Consider the following 15,238-nt stretch of genomic DNA (forward strand, 5'->3'; position numbering starts at 1 on the left):
CCTTATGTGGTTTAGGTATAAGAGTAATAACCCCTTGCTTCAAAGAGGCAGGTAGTTCTCCCTTTCTTAAAGGTTTCAAGTAAAAATGGTGCTATTTCTTCAGAGAAGGTTTTGTAAAATTCAGAGGTTAATCCATCACAACCTGGAGATTTGTTATTTTTTAACTGAGCAACCCCATACTGGATGTCCATAATGGACGTCTTGACAACAAGAACGATTGAATTCTTCACTAATCGAATTAACATTCTCTATAGAATCAAGGAGATCATTAGAGTCATTCAAATTGTTATCTAAGGAGTAAAGATTCTCATAAAACTTAGTGCTAAAGTCTGATAACAACTCTCTATCCTCAGTGGTAACCTCATTAATCTTAAGTTTCCGAAGTGTGTTGAGTTCCCCTCTCCTCTTTTCCAAATAAAAAAAGTATCTACTGTTCTTTTTGCCTTTTTCAAGCCATTGTTTTCTGGATCTTATGAAAGCTCCTCTAGCCTTTTCCTCATACAATGTATCTAGTTGATTCTGTATATCATTCAATTTAGCTTTCTCATTAAGATCAAGATGCTCAATCTCTGTGATATCTGCAATTGTCTTAGAGAGTTCAGCTACCTCACATCTCCTTCTTAAAGCAAGCTGTTTTCCATAAGTAATGCAGGCTGAGCGGATTTTAAATTTCATCAGTTCCCAATATTTCCCATATTCTGCATTAGATGTAGCTAAACTCCAGTAAACAGAAATTCAATTCTTAATCACATTTTTAAATCATCATGAAATAACAATGAGTTATTTAATTTCCAATAACCATCAGAGTATTTCTTACCATCATTACTGCTGTCATGACGTTGGCCTGTGGGTAAGGTTTATGACCCCCCCATAAATACCTTTCTCCCTTCCCCTCTCTCTCTGACCCTACTGAAGGACTTTTGAATAGCCTTTGTTAAATATAGAGAGTCTGGGAACATCAAACAAGTTGGGGGAAAGGAACCATATTTCGGTAATAGAACCAGTTGGAAATATGCGCTGGAACTTAATGAGTATGGATGTCAGTTGGGTTGTCATCTGAGACATTATGACTGATGACAGGGCGACATAAACTGTACCTGGGAAAGTCTACACATTCTAGTTATCAGATTCACATGGAATTGTTGTGCAATTTAAATGTTTGATATTGAAACTGTTTGTTAGGAGATTAAATGTAATTTTAGCTTCCAAATGAGAGAATTGGGTTTTCATAAGGAAAGAGCCCTGACCAATCAGTGGCCCGCCCCTGTGAAGAGACAGGGGTTATAAACGATGAAACACACCCTTCTCCCCTCGCCACTATATAAGTCAGTGACAAAATGTAATCAGGCTGTTCCGGGTACGTGAGGTCTGCAGCCTCTGCGTTAAAAGGACACACATGTCAAGTACAGAACTAAGCCAACCTCAGCGTGAGCTTGGGTTGCAAATGGTATGAACTTTGAACCCTTATTCACTACAGAAGTGATACTTCCTAGCCGTTGAGTTAGCAGCGGCCGCTGTAGACGTGGGCTAGGAAAGGACGGACGACGTATCCAATCTAACACACAACGAAGATACTACAACGTATCCATTTTACCACCAGTGACATTCTTCCGAGGACAGGAAGATCTCTGTTGGCCAAAACGGCCAGCATCTACAACCAACCTACCAAAGCGCAGCTCAGAGTAAATATTTATTGCATTTTCCTTTTCCAAATGGGCAGTAGTTTAGAATGCATAAGATTCTGTATTTACGATGGCATAGCTGCTTTCTTCATTCCTCAGTCTTCCTGCTCTTTCATTCAAGCCCAACCTAGTTAATTACAGTTACACAATTAATCAGTTTAATAGCGTAATAATAATTACAGAGAGTTATTTGATAAACATGTCTTCAGTTTAATGATGCCAAAGACACGACAATGCACATTCTTACAGTCAACCATATGACTTTATGATCCGTCAGCACTGCAGGCAGTATTTTTACCTCTACAGTGTTGGGCTCAAGACTAGAGGTTATCACCCACAAATCAAATCTTGATTGTAAAGAACGATCTCTATTACCCCATGTGTATTGTTACTCTCCAGGGTTTTTAACTCTCCATATGTCAATTAAGTCCAGGCTTTGGCAGAAATTCACCAACTTGTTCACACTAATGTTAGGCCGATGGGGCAATCTATCAGTCTCATCAATCTATCAGTCTCATAAACAATATTAAAATCTCCATCAACTATAATCTGACTGGATGGATATTTTCTCAGAAGACTTTTAAGAATTTCTTAAATTTCCTCTAGAAGTAAGTTATTTGGAGGACTAGAACAGTATCCATATACATGACACAACACAAATAATCTGTCCATGTGGTTGATGACCGCTACTAGCCAATGTCCATTGGAGTCCATTTGAGTAAACAAAAATTTCCCTTTGAAATTGTGTGCTAAAATTGCAACCCCAGCTGAATGATTAGTCCCGTGGGCCAAAAAAATGACATTGCCCCACTGATTTTTCCAATAATTATAGTCCTCTTTGCATGAATGTATTTCTTGAACGAATACAAGATCTGCGTTGCAGTCCTTACAAAACAAACAAAAAGCTTTTCTCTTCAACAGGTTACGTATCCCCCTGGCATTGATTGACATAAACTTCAGGTCCATATCTATAGAATAGAAAGAAAAATCCTATTCAATCTCAACTCTACCCTCTCTATAAAAAGTTGCTTCATATATGTATTGACAGAAGTCTTAACTTGTAAATAGTAACACCATAAAATTAAAACTAGAACGCTCAGTTTGCAGTGGGGAAGGAGTTACCTTGTAAACCTTCCAACAGAACAAATCACCCCGGTTGTATTTCTTTTCCATCAGCGAAAAAGGCTCTGATTCCCCTGTTGAATCCACCCTTTCCTTGATTTCGGGCCTGTTGTAGAAGAGGCTACAATTTTGCCTTTGCTGCCTTGTCTGCTGCAGTCAAGTCCTCACCGAATCTAAATTTTCTCTCTTTCAGAAAGGCGCTTTCTTTTGCTTTCTTCCAAACTGCATCTCTCGCTGTGCGAAAAGCAAACTGGATGATGATCGAGCGGCTGACGATGGCATCTTGCTTCTTACCAATACGATGAGCGACATCCACAGCCATATCCATATATCCATCGGGGAAGTCTGGTGCCACACGGTTACAGATGTCTGATCACTCCATTGCATCCTTGGGCTACAGAAAAACATTTAGGGCACAGTAATTAGTAAATAATCACATTTCTCCATATTTGTTGATCTGCTACAAAATTGCCTATTAAGAAATAATACAGGGTGAAAATAGCATACCTTGCTGCCAATTTCATGGCTCTTGGCTCTAAGCTTGTTGACCTGGGACTCAGAGATGTCAGCACGCTCCAGAGCTTCCTCCAGCTCATGCTGCACCTTCCTGTACCTGGACAGGTGAGTGTTGGCCTGCTCCTCCTGTAAGACAAACCAGCCTGTGGTCAAATGTAATGTATATACTGTAAGCCTTATTATAAGACATTATAAAGTCTCATACCTGCTTATAACAAGTTCTAAAGCATTATACCTGCAGGCCATAGGTAGAGTGCAGTAAATGTTACCGAAGCATCATCTAAAATGCATCATTTAAATGATGTATTTTCATGATATTACTAAATCATCAATTATACTTACAGCCTCCTCAGCCTGTCTCTTGTAGGCCTTCACTTTGAGCTGCAGCTTGTCCACCAGATCCTGGAGCCTGTTCACATTCTTCTTATCCTCCTCAGTCTATAGAAATTAAAGAAAGATTGTGGTATATGGGTCAGGATTACTCTTTACAGAGTTCTTCTCTTCTCATCAGATGTTGCACGTACCTGGTAAGTGAGCTCCTTGACTCTCCTCTCATATTTGCGAACACCTTTAATAGCATCAGCTGAACGTCTCTGTTCAGCATCAACTTCACCCTCCAGTTCACGGACCTTGAATGAAATAATTTCATTATAACCAAGATACTGCAGTGTATTTCCTTTCTCATCGGTGGAGACATTAGTAGTTAGTGTGATAGTTTCATTAAGATTATGTAGTTAGAGTTTACCCTAGCCTCCAGTTTCTGGAGTTGTTTCTTTCCTCCCTTCATGGCCAGGTTCTCAACCTCATCCAGACGGTGTGCCAGGTCCTTGACTGTGACCTCCAGGTTCTTCTTCATCCTCTCCAGGTGACTGCTGGTGTCCTGCTCCTTCTTCAGCTCCTCTGCCATCATGGAAGCCTGCCACCATGGCATTTCAAGTAGAAAAGGATATAGATTTTACTGATCGGCAAGTACATTTTCTGTAAGAGTTTACACATATAGGCTATGAGGACTCACATCAGTAATAGCCATCTTGGCCTTCTCTGCATTTCTTGCTTCCTGGACCGTGTATTCCATTTCACCATGGATCTGTGTAAGGTCAACCTCCAGCTTCTTCTTGGTGTTTATAAGGCTGGTATTCTGAGAATGCAGCAGTCCAACACGCTCACTGGCATCAACCAGCTCCTGCTCGGCCAGTTTGCGGCCACTCTCTGTCAGCTCCAGGGCAGCTCTCAGTTCTTCAATCTCAGCCAGCATCAGATTATTCCTGCGCTCCACCATGGCTACTTGCTCCTTCATATCATCTGCAGCGCGGACAGCATCATCAAGGTGCAGTTGGGCATCCTGAGATCAAAGGATGAAGACTCAATTATATCATATTTGTTTCACAGCCTTCCTCAGTCAAGTAGATGTTTAAAATCCATACCTTGAGTGCACCCTGGACGTTTCTTATCTGTTTCTGGTTTTCAGCAGCCTGGCGGTTGGCATGGCTCAGCTGAATCTCCATCTCATTGAGGTCTCCCTCCATCTTCTTTTTGATTCTCAGGGCATCATTCCTGCTCCTAATCTCAGTGTCCAGTGTGCTCTGCATGGAGTCCATCACCCTCTGGCTGTTCCTCTTGATCTGCTCTATCTCCTCATCCGTCTCTGCCAGCTTCCTGTCAATTCCACTTTTGACCTGTGTTAGCTCCAGCTGAACAGGGAGAATCTTGGATTCCTCATGCTCCAGTGTAGCCTTAGAATAGAATAGAGTAATTGACAAGTTACAATCAAACTTGAAACATGTGGAATGTATTATACCTACTTCAAATAGGCATCTAATCTGTATTCTCTTTTACCTCTGCTTCCTCCAGGGCAGTCTGGAATTCTGACTTCTCAATCTCTACTGTCTTCTTTCAATTCTCCAGCTCATGGATGGTCTTTCCAGATTCACCAATATGTTCAGTAGGTCAGCAATTTCCTCTTTGAGAAATATGGCAATAGTGGTTATCACACAAGATGGGAAATTAGATTGTTTAAAGAATATTTATTCTTTAGGAATATTTCAAGAAGCTGTTAGAAACAGCCTGTATTGGTTTATTGAATGTAGTAATTAAGTTTGTTGTAGAATGTTTGGAACATACGTTGCAGGTTCTTGTTCTCTCTCTTCAGTGTCTCCAGGTGGTCCAAACATTCTTCATAGGAGTTCTTCATCTTGAAGAGCTCGGTGCTGAGAGCGCGAGCCTCTTTCAGAGACCCCTCTAGCTCTGCCTGGCCCTCCTCGTACTTCTGCTTCCACTCTGCCAGAACCTGGAAGTGTCATAAACAAGTTATAAAAAAATGTGAGACTGAATAGGTGGATTTCCTTCATTTTTCCTTGCTATCTTGTCTTTCATGTTACCTTGTCAAAGTTCCTTTGTTTCTTGTCAAGCTGAGCAGCCAAAGCATTAGCTCTTTCTACATCAATCATGAGATCCTCCACTTCACCCAGCAGTCTCTGCTTGGTCTTCTCCAGAGAAGCACATTTGGAGTTCGTAGCCTCAATTGTCTCTTGTGCATCTTGCAGACGCTGGGGAAGCTTTTTCCTGTAAAGATAAAGATAATTTTTTTCTCCAATGTTTCCAGATTGTAGGTATTTTGGTTGGTATGAAAATGTAGAATGTTTTATAATTACTTGCCATCCTCAAGCTCCTCAGTGCGCAGAATGGCATCAGTCTCATATTTGGTTCTCCACTAAGCGACCTCGCTGTTGGCCTTTGCCTCCTGCTCTTCCTCAAACTGCTCCCGGAGCAGATCACAGTCATGGCGGGCTGACTGCACACCGTGGGCTAGGGCGTTTTTGGCCTTTCAGTAGATTTGGGGGAAAGAATTATTTCTTTTGAATTTTTTCAAAAACTATTTGTCCACATTTTATGTATTTCTTTGCAAACCTATCAAGTGATTTATCCTACTTTCACTTCTTCCTCAATGTGCCTCTTGAGTTCCTCAACCTGCTGTGTGAAAGCTTGCTTGCCCCTGCTCAGCTGGGAAACCAGAGCTTCTTTTTCCTCCAGCTGACGCCCATATTCACCTGATTAAATATATAATGTATGAAATGTGTTTCTAGCAGATATATTGATGATGTTTGTTTGGGTAAGTAGTCTTTTTTTGTAAACTCACCATTCTCTGTCTGCAGTCTTGCCCTTAGCACACCTATGTCATTCAATTGGCACACATGTTCATCGTTCTTGAATTTGAGCTCACTCATTTGATCCTCAAGAGAGCGGCACATTTTCTCATAGTTTCCCTGAAACAAATACAGTTTTAGATGTCTTGAAGTTATTTGATGATTGCTTGTTTTTAGACTTAAATATAAATCTTTTGTTTTTACCTTTGATTTGGAAACAGACTCCAGGTTGCTGGAGAGGTCATCAATCTCCATTTTGTATTCACTCTTCTCCTTCTCCAACTTCTGTTTGACACGCTGGAGGTTGTCGATTTGCTCTCCCAGTTCTGCCACAGCGTCGGCCTGCTTCTTACGGAGAGCAGCAGCGGTGGCCTCATGCTGCAGTGTGGACTCTTCAAGATCACAACGCAGCTTCTGGAACTCAGCCTCACGCTTCTTGTTCATCTCAATCTGGGCAGATGTTGCACCTCCAGCTTCTTCAAGCCTCTCACTGATCTCCTCAAGTTCCCTGGAGAGATCAGACCTCTGCTTCTCAACCTTTGCCCGAGCAACACGTTCAGCCTCAATCTCCTCCTCCAGCTCTTCAACCCAAGCCTGAAATACATGGTCTTATACATTTAGCTGTTGCAAAGCCAACTTGAAAATATTTTTTTTTTATAGAATTCAATCACTTTTGTTAAGTGCTATGTCTGAATCAACCTGGAGTTCCTTGATCTTCTTCTGGAGTTGAAGCCCAAGTGCCTGTTCATCCTTCATCCCCAAGTGCCTGTTCATCCTCATCCTTGTTAAGAAACGGGCTTATCTCAAAGTCCTTCCTATGTACCGTTGGACACAAGAACAGGGAATGGAGATGAAGTGGAAGTACTTTTGGTAAAATATAATAACTTAATTTATTATTGGCCAGCAGCTTACTTCTTAATCTTCTCCTCTGACTGCTGCCTGTCATTTTCCAGATCCATAACGGATTCCTGGGACAGTTTCAGATCTCCTTCAAGCTTTCTCTTGGCTCTCTCAAGGTCCATGCAAAGTTTCTTCTCTTGCTCCAGAGATCCTTCCAGCTGTTTTAACTGAGAGCAGGCACTATTGTACTCTGTGTGGTTCCACCTAAATGTGTATACACTCTTAGAAAAACGGGTTATTTTGGCTGTCCCCACTGGAGAACCTTTTTGGTTCCATGTAGAACTCTCTGTGGAAAGGACCAAAAAGAGTTGTTCAAGGGGTTCTCCTATGGGGACAGCAGAAGAACCCTTTTAGGTAATAGATTGCACCGATTTTTCTAAGAGTGTACAGATAATGCACTCCTAGTTATGACCTATTTTCACTCCCTCAATTCAGTTAGTTTTTTTGCTCACATCAATCACTTGCTGTTCAAGCTTGGTCTTGGCTTTGGTCAGAGTGTTGACTTTGTCTTCCTCTGCCTGGAGATCATCAAGGGTCTGCTGATGCGCCTCTTGGAGGGCTTTCTTTTCCTTGGTCAACTTGGCAATGATTTCATCTTGGGAGGCCATCTCCTCTACCAGGTTTTTAACCTAAGTAGAATCACATAATGTTTAATTCACATGGTTGCCTGTATCTATAAAGATGCACAATGATTGTATTGAAAAATACATAACCTTGTTTTCGGTGGCATGTTTCTGCTTCTCCACTTTGGCCAAGGTGAGCTCCAAGTCATCAATGTCTTTCTTCAGCTCAGAGCATTCATCTTCCAGCTTCCTCTTCTTGGCAGTCAGCTCAGCATTAATCTCCTCCTCATCCTCCAGCCTCTCAGTTATCTCTTTGAGTTTGGCTTCAAGCTGAATCTTACTCTTAATGAGCCCTTCACACCTTCCTCGGCATCAGTGATGTTCTCACTTTCCTAGAGTTATGATGATGTGATATTTAATGAATTGTCTCACAATCATACTCTTAAATATAAACAAGGATATATACACTTTAAATTGTACTAATCCACTCCTTCAGCTCTACTTACGGACGCTACTTGTAATGCCAGGGCATTTTTTTCATTCATTAGAGCAAACATCTTCTCTTCAAGCTCTTTCTTCTTGGACAATGCATTTGACAGATCCTCTTTTGTTTTTTCAAAGGTCTTCTTCATTTGGGCCATCTCCTTCTCAGTTTCAGCACTCTTTAGAAGAGGCTTGATCTTGAAGTACAGCTTCATCCATGGCCATGTTTTGACCGTCATGAATGAGCGGATGTTATGTTGGATGGCGAAAGTAGACTCTCTGTCAATAGAAAACAAACAAAACAATAGTTGGATCAAGTAAATTATAAATGCAACAACTGTGAAAATCTATGAGGATAGATAGACAATTTTATACAGCAAAGCCTTTACCTCCTCTCAATCATCTTCATATACTCTCTCCTCATGAGGAAACCTCTGCACAGGGCCTGAGTCATGGTCACCAGAGAAGCCAGTTTCTCATCTCGCATCTCCTCCAGCATACCCAACAGACCAGATTTGAAGAACACCTGCATTTCAGGTTTTATTAGAATGAGGTTTAAAGAGTGAGGTTCAAAGAGTGGTTTCGCACCATTAAATGAGTAATCGTAGAAACCCAGAACTAAGATATTGCTTAACTGTGTCAGATGCTCGATTAGGTTCTGGGGAGATGTATTTGAAAAGATACTAATGAGACTAGCGAAATGTCCCCCTCCCTTTCTAAAAACGTTCCTCCTTTTTGCTTGAAATCCCCGCCTCCAGTTTAAGCGCCACCTTCACCCAATTCTGATACGTAAAAATAACCAGTGATGTAAAACCAAAGTACTGCAAAGTAGTCATCGCATCCCACAGTCTTTTGACAGACGTAACACTAAATGTTTTTGTTTACATCGTCTGTTCACGAGAGAGTATTAAGGAGTAAGGTTTTACCTTGGTGTGCCCAAACTTGTACTGAGTGTGGTCCACATCAATGGACCCCCAAGAGCTTCTCTGAAGCCTTCTTGTTGTCCATGAATGTTCCCTCTGGGATGACCTTGGCATTCAATACTTTGTATCTGAAAGAAAAGATAGTTCAACTTCATCAATCAATCCTTCGCAGTATCCACACAGCTGTGTTTGAGCTCACAATGTCTGTGACCACTGACGATGGTTGACCTTTCAAGCATATTGTGTATTTACCTCTGCTTAAAGTCACCATATTGGATTCTGCTAGGGAAGCCCTTTCTGCAGATTCTGATACCTTCCAGCACACCATTACATCTCAGTTGGGGGATGACCAGGAAGTTCTTCATCAGACCTTGGAGACAAATGTAATGTTTTACTCACTAAGTTTCATATAAATTAAAACAAGGTTCTGCTTCACAGGGTTTAAAACAATTTCCAGCTTTTAAAGGGATAGTTCACCAAAATTACAAAATGATATGTTGGTTTCCTTACCCTGTAAGCAGTCTATCGACAACGTATGACAGCAATCCATGCTTTGATTTAGTTTCCCTGGCACTATTTCCACATGCTAACATTCCCTTTAAGCACATACCTGGTGTCTTTGATTCATTGGGAATCAAACAGCGCACAAAGTGTGGATGAGTGCTCCTCAAATTGGTCATCAGCTTGCCCAAGTTTTCCTGCGAGTTTGTAGGTTTAAACATACTTAAAACAACAATAAGCATTTTCCTTGCAAACTCTAGTTGAATATCAAATGTTCCAGGGTTTTGAACAAAAGCAATTTCAGACCCATGCACACATTAAACATATTATAATAAGAATACAATTATAATATTTCAACTCTTCTATTATAATGGAATATCCTCTCCATTGTTGATGAACACATACCCTGAATAGTGCAGACACTGTCTGGAAGGAGCCACCCTTCTTCTTGGCGCCACCTTTCTTGTCACGTCCTGACCAGTAATAGGGGTTATTTGTTATTGTAGTTTGGTCAGGACGTGGCAGAGGGTATTTGTTTTATGTGGTTCGGGGTGGTGATTTGTTTAGAAGGGTGTTTGATTTATTTTTTCAGAGTTTTGGGTTATGTTCTATGTTTTTGTATTTATATGTTCTTTCTAGTTTAGTATTTCTATGTTTAGGTATTGGGTGTTGGACTCTCAATTGGAGGCAGGTGTTTTCTAGTTGCCTCTGACTGAGAGTCCTATAATTAGGTATGTGTTTGTGTTTGGAGTTTGTGGGAGATTGTGCTAGGTATAGCCTTAATGCCTTACCGGCCTGTTATTTCGTCATTGTGTTTTGTGTACGTGTTTATTTTGGTTTCCCTTCTTTTCCTAAATAAAGAAGATGAGTGCACATGATCCCGCTGCGTTTTGGTCCGACAATGATTTTTCCTTATCGTCTGACGAAGAAGAATGTGACATTTCTTGCTTGCAGCCTCTTTGTATATTCAAAAGATAGATTGTAGTATTACAAGTATGAAAAATGTGTTAGTATTTACAGAATGTACTAATGCCATAACTAGGTTTTATGTAAATGTGAAACATTTGTGTCAACACTACCATCAGCTGCAGGCGCTACATAGAGATAAGCCAACAGTTTGACTGTAGACTTCTGGTAAAACTGCACAACGTAGTTGTTCAGGGGGTCTTTGTTTTTGTCCAGCCAGCCTGTGATACTGTATTCCACAGTGCCAGCATAGTGCACCAGGCCAAAGTGGGCCTCCTTTCCTGCCTCCTTTCCTTTGGCAGGCTTTGGCTTTTGGAAAGCAGCAGTTTTGCCAAGATGCTGTTCGTTCAGCTTGGTCTTGAAGGTAGTGTCTGAAGCCTTGGGGAACATGCACTCCTCTTCAAGGATGGAGAAGATGCCCATTGGCTGTTGAGAACATAGTTATTTTAATAGAGACCAGGCTTTTTTTAATAGTAAAATATTGGTCTGATTTAAAGGAATTGTTGTTATGCGTACCTTCTCAATAAGCTCAATGCAGGCAGCCAAGTCCATACCAAAGTCAATGAACTCCCATTCAATTCCCTCTTTCTTGTACTCTTCTTGCTCCAGTACAAACATGTGGTGGTTGAAAAACTGTTGCAGTTTCTCATTGGTGAAGTTGATACAAAGCTGCTCCAAGCTGTTGTACTGAAGTAAATAAAACAATTTGAGTAGTGCATTAAGTCATACAGTTCGTGTAAATTGGAAGGAAAAGTCATTCGTTTTCCACTCATCAAAGATTTCAAATCCAGCTATGTCCAGCACACCAATGAAGAATTGTCTGGCCTGCTTTGTGTCCAACATCTCATTGATACGTATAACCATCCACAAAAACATTTTCTCATAGACAGATTTACAGAGGGCCATGACCGAGTTGCCGACCTGTGGCACAGTCTGCCCCTTGGTCACCATCTCATTCCTGACCTTCACTCTGGGGTAGCACAGAGCTTTGAGCAAGTCAGCGGAGTTCAGGCCCATGAGGTAGGATATTTTATCAACCACTAAGATGTAAGGTCAAAATGGTCAGACATTTCAATCACCATGTTCAGTAAATATGTACTGTTTGATTCTGATTTCATGCATGTAATGTATACCAGTTTGACAATGCCAGAGATTCATGGTCGCTGTGTATTTATTGTTTTTCTATTTACCCTCAGTGCCATCAGGCTCTGCCTGCTCCTCGCGCTGCTTCTGCTTGAACTTCCTTCCCCCTTGATGCATCACAGAACCAGTCAGCTTGAAGATGCCCAGCTTCTCATCAGCAGTGAAGCCCAAAATGTCAATAGCCTCCTGTGATTTAAAGCCGAGGTGAGCTAAGATTAAACAAAATTGACTTCCTTGGAAAGCAAGTTAATTTCCATCTTATCCTGGAAGAACAATACATATCACTTTTTAAAAGTGTCCTTCCAGAAAGGCATGATTGTGTGCAACAAATACACTGAACAAAAATAAAAACGCAACATGTAAAGTGTTGGTCCCATGTTTCATGAGCTGAAATAAAAGATCCCCGAAATGTTCCATACGCACAAAAAGCTTAATTCTCTCAAATTTTGTGCACAAATTTGTTTACATTCCTGTTAGTGAGCATTTATCATTTGCCAACATAATCTATCCACCTGACAGTTGTGGCATATCAAGAAGCTGATTAAACAGCATGATCATTACACATGTGCACCTTGTATTGGGGGCAATAAAAGGCCAGCTTTGTCACAGAACACAATGCCACAGATGTCTCAAGTTTTGAGGGAGTGTGCAATTGGCATGCTGACTGCAGGAATGTCCACCAGAGCTGTTGCCAGAGAATTGAATGTTCATTTCTATACCATAAGCTGCCTCCAACATAGTTTTAGAGAATTTGGCAGTACGTCCAACCGGCCTCAACCGCAGACCACATGAATGGCGTCATGAGGGCGAGCAGTTTGCTGATGTCAACATTGTGAATAGAGTGCCCCATTGTGGGGTTATGGTATGGGCAGGCATAAGCTACAGAGAACGAATACATTTGCATTTTATCGATGGCAATTTGAATACACAGAGATACCGTGACGAGATCCTGAGGCCCATTGTCATGCCATTCATCCGCAGCTATCACCTCATATTTCAGCATGATAATGCATGGCCACATGTCACAAGGATCTGTACATAATTCCTGGAAGCTGAAAATGGCCCAGTTCTTCCATGCCCTGCATACACTCCAAACATGTCACCCATTTGAGCGTGTTTGGGTTGCTTTGTATCGATATGTACGACAGCATGTTCCAGTTCCCGCCAATATCTAGTAACTTCACAAAGCCATTGAAATGGAGTGGGACAACATTCCACAGGCCGCAATCAACAGTCTGATCAACTCTATGCGAAGGAGATGTTACGCACTGCATGAGGCAGGTGGTCACACCAGATAATGACTGGTTTTCTGACCCACAAAGTGACCTTTTATTTTTTGAAAAAACATTTTGGGTTGGTATTTTACCCCCTTTACTCCCCAAATTCGATCTTGTCTCAACACTGCAACTCCCCAGCGGGCTAGGGAGGCGAAGTTCACGTTATGCGTCCTCCGTAACATGACCCGCCAAACCGCGCTTCTTTATTAACACCCACCCGCTTAACCCGGAAGCCAGCCGCACCAATGTTTCGGAAGGAAACACTGTTCAACTGATGACTGAGGTCAACCTGCAGGTGCCCAGCCCGCCACAAGAAGTCGCTAGAGCGTGATGAGCCAAGTAAAGCCCCCCTGGGACAAACCCTCCCCTAACACGGACAACGCTGGGCCAATTGTGCGCCGCCCTATGGGACTCCAAATAATGGCCAGTTGTGACACAGCCTGAGAACGAACCCGAGTCTGTAGTGACACCTCTGGCACAGCGATGCAGTGCCTTAGACCGCTGCGCCACTCGGGGAGGCCCACAACTTTTCTTTAAGGTATCTTTGACCACAGATGCATATCAGTATTCCCAATCATCGATTTAGGGCCTAATGAATTCATTTCAATTGACTGTTTTCCTTTTATATGAATTTATTTCAATTGACTGATTTCCTTATATGAACTGTAACTCAGTAAAATCTTTGTAATTGTTTCATGTTGCGATTATATTTTTGTTCAGTATATAAGACATGCATATGATTCATCATTGTAAGCACAAACAATTATGACCTTAAATAAAATATGTAAATATGGCTAACGTCAGTGGCAATGAACTCGTCCACATCACAGATACTCTGACTTCACCTTGACTAAGCATGGGATAGTCATAGGGGTTGTTGGTGATCTGAAGATCATCTGGAATATGAACACATGTTTAGCAGTGACGTTATTAAGGTATTTTTGTAGCACTGTTGGCTCTATGCATTCATTTACATTTACATTTACGTCATTTAGCAGACGCTCTTATCCAGAGCGACTTACAAATTGGTGCATTCACCTTATGATATCTAGTGGAACAACCACTTTACAATAGTACATCTATATCTTTTTTTGGGGGGGGGGGGGGGTTAGAAGGATTACTTTATCCTATCCCAGGTATTCCTTAAAGAGGTGGGGCTTCAGGTGTCTCCGGAAGGTGGTGATTGACTCCGCTGTCCTGGCGTCGTGAGGGAGCATGTTTCACCATTGGGGTGCACGAGCAGCGAACAGTTTTGACTGGGCTGAGCGGGAACTGTGCTTCCGCAGAGGTAGGGAGGCGAGCAGGCCAGAGGTGGATGAACGCAGTGCCCTTCTTTGGGTGTAGGGACTGCCGTTCCCCTCACAGCTCCATAGGCAAGCACCATGGTCTTGTAGCAGATGCGAGCTTCAACTGGAATCCAGTGGCGTGTGCAGAGGAGTGGGGTGACGTGAGAGAACTTGGGAAGGTTGAACACCAGACGGGCTGCGGCGTTCTGATTTCAAAAAGGCTAAAATAAAAAGGCTAAGATATGCATATTATTAGATTTGGATAGAAAACACTCTAAAGTTTCCAAAACTGTTAAAATAATATCTGTGAGTATAACAGAACTCATATGGCAGGCGAAAACCTGAGAAAAATCCAACCAGGAAGTGGGAATTCTGAGGTTTGTAGTTTTCAAGGGAATGCCTATTGAATATCCAGTGTCTGTGGGGTCCGATTGCACTTCCTAAGGCTTCCACTAGATGTCAAAAGTCTTTAGAAGTTGTTTCAGGCTTCTATTGTGAAAGGGGAGTGAATAAGAGCACTCTACGCAGATGGCCCAGGTGAAAGCCTTTAGTTTAGTCACGTGCGTGCTGTGGCGCGAGCTCCGTTCCCTTTCCTTTCTAATGAAAACGGTATTGTCCGGTTGAAACATTATTGAATATTTATGCTAAAAACTCCCTAAGGATTGATTAGAAATAATTGTTTGACATGTTTCTACGAACTCAAATGGAACTTTTTTGACTTTTCGTCTAGACT

At 41.7% G+C, this 15,238-nt stretch overlaps 1 pseudogene; it reads right to left on the minus strand.

Moving 5' to 3' along the window:
• Nucleotides 1-2,925: 2,925 nt before the first annotated feature.
• Nucleotides 2,926-14,131, minus strand: LOC115151200 (myosin heavy chain, fast skeletal muscle-like; annotated as a pseudogene).
• Between the last annotated feature and the right edge of the window lie 1,107 nt (nucleotides 14,132-15,238).

This window comes from Salmo trutta, chromosome 16 (genome assembly GCF_901001165.1).
Source record: "Salmo trutta chromosome 16, fSalTru1.1, whole genome shotgun sequence".
In the NCBI taxonomy this organism is placed as follows: domain Eukaryota; kingdom Metazoa; phylum Chordata; class Actinopteri; order Salmoniformes; family Salmonidae; genus Salmo; species Salmo trutta.